General features: G+C 39.7%; 1 pseudogene; it reads left to right on the top strand.

Moving 5' to 3' along the window:
* The first annotated feature begins 371 nt into the window (after positions 1-371).
* On the top strand, positions 372-1,194 carry LOC116874960 (annotated as a pseudogene).
* Positions 1,195-2,177: the final 983 nt, after the last annotated feature.

Raw genomic sequence — 2,177 nt, 5'->3', positions numbered from 1 at the left:
TTCGCTGGTGAGTTTTATCAAATATTTGAGAAATAAATAATGCCAATTGTACATTAACTTTTCCAGAGGAGAGAAAAAGTGAGACACTTTACACTTTGTCTCCCAAGGCCAGTGTTACCTTGCTACCAAAACCTGACAAGAACATTATAAAAAAAAAAGAAAATAATAGGCCAATACAACATAAATGTTAAAAAAAAATTAAACCACCTATTAGCAAAACAAATCCAACAATGTCTGGTGAATACGCTGTGACCAAAGTGGGCTATTCCAGGAAGGCAAGAATGGTTTAAAATTTGGGTTGCCCTGGCAGAATGGAAACAGGTCCTCTGGCTGGAGATACACATAACACATTGACTTACTGGGAGCTATAAATGGTTGCAAAGAATGTCTTCAACAGAGGATTTGGGTTTGGTATAATAAGTAGATTTAAGAACCCAATCTTGTAGTGGGGTAGAATGTTCTACTTCCGGTCATGCTTCCACAGATATAGGCAAAGCATTAGACAACCTAGAGACCAAATGTAAGATCTGTAACTAGGAACTTCTTTTCAACCAAAAATGAAAGAGACGGCACTCTTGGGCCAGAAATGTCTTTATAGAATAAGTTGGTTGAAGGGTTGAAACTGACTCTTGATACCATATTTGTACTGAATACAGGAAAGAAGAGTGGGAAATTGAAGTCCCTATAAATAAGATTGTTTCCATCTTGACAGTAATGTTGATAAAGATTTTTCTGGATCAAACATTTATGGTTGAGCTGTGTTAGCCTTTGAAAGTTGGCTTGCTGGCTCTCAGATGAGTTTTCACAGAGCTAAGTCTAAACAGTCACAGAATATTTTTACCATGAATTACCAGGCTGCAGACCTCCAGCTACACCCTCAAGTAAATGATGGCACTGAACTTGGAGGTTGTATCTACCGGGGGCTTAAAATGAGAAGATCAGATCACCAGTGAGCCTTGCTCACATAGCTGGCACCAACACCTGTTTTGATGTTGTTGCTAATTACACACTGGCTTGTAGAACTCCTTTATCTCCTAAAGCAAATAATCCCAACATGATTGGACTGGGTGATACCCCAACCTCCAACCACGAGTCAAACTGACCCCATCAGCTTTAATTGATGGAAAGAACATCAATGCAGGAGGTCAAAAGGTTGGGGTGAGAGTCAAACTAGAAAGCTTAATGTGGTTTTGAGTAAGGCATCAGTTTTATCCCTGGAAATGAAGAGAAATCAACCTGCTGTGTTTTGACCTTAGAATTCTTCTGTGACATTTCAGAAGGGTGAACTTTTTATTCTTCCAAAGAATGGTTATCTTCCCCACACCGAAGTCTACAGACCGGAAGGTCGGCACTTGAAGGCATGCCTGGAAGTTGTCAAGTCTGTGGGACGTTTCAGTCTGGTGTTAGTTTACAGGCGTGCCTCAGTGACAGTGCAGTGACATGTGGTAAAGGAACTGACCCAGTCCTCCAGTTTGTATGTACTTCATGTCTTGCATGTGCCCTGCCACTTTCTCAAGACCTTTAGAGATATAATGGTCTCTGTGCTGTAATGGAATCTTTGGTTTTATAGCAGAGTTAAATGAAGTAAATCCATCACGGGGGCACCTGGGTGGCTCAGCTGGTCTGTCTTTGTCTCCGGTCATGATCCTGGGCTTGAGCCTCCCATCGGGCTCCCTGCTCAGCGGGGAGTCTGCTTCTCCCTCTGCCCCTGCCCCTGCTCGTGCTCCCTGTCCCTCTCTCTCTCATATAAATAAATTAAATATTAAAAAAAAAAATCCATCATGCTTGGAACAAAGAGAGAATGGTTTAAGGTTTATGAAATTTGTCACATTAACAGAATGAAGGGGAAAACATCAGACTACGTTCTAGATAAATGCTGAAAAAGAACTTGCCAAAATCCAATGTATATTCGTGTTTAGAACTTCTAGCGAATATAAATGAAACTGCCTGAATCTAATAAAATGCACCTATAAATAATCTTACACAAGCATGATTAAATGTTAAAAAAACATTCCCTCTGGAATTGAGAGTGAGACAAAAATGTCCAGCCAATTTGATAAGCAAGATAAAGAAAACAAGTATAAGAATATGAACACAAGGATAAAAACCACTCCTACTGATAATTTGGTGATGTACATAGACTATCCGAAAGAATCTACAGATAAATTGTTAAATTT

The sequence above is a fragment of the Lontra canadensis genome, unplaced genomic scaffold, assembly GCF_010015895.1.
Source record: "Lontra canadensis isolate GAN:19392208 unplaced genomic scaffold, GSC_riverotter_1.0 scaffold39, whole genome shotgun sequence".
Taxonomy (NCBI): Eukaryota; Metazoa; Chordata; class Mammalia; order Carnivora; family Mustelidae; genus Lontra; species Lontra canadensis.
The sequence above is the reverse complement of the archived record's forward strand: the minus strand, read 5'-3'. Positions and strand labels throughout refer to the sequence as shown.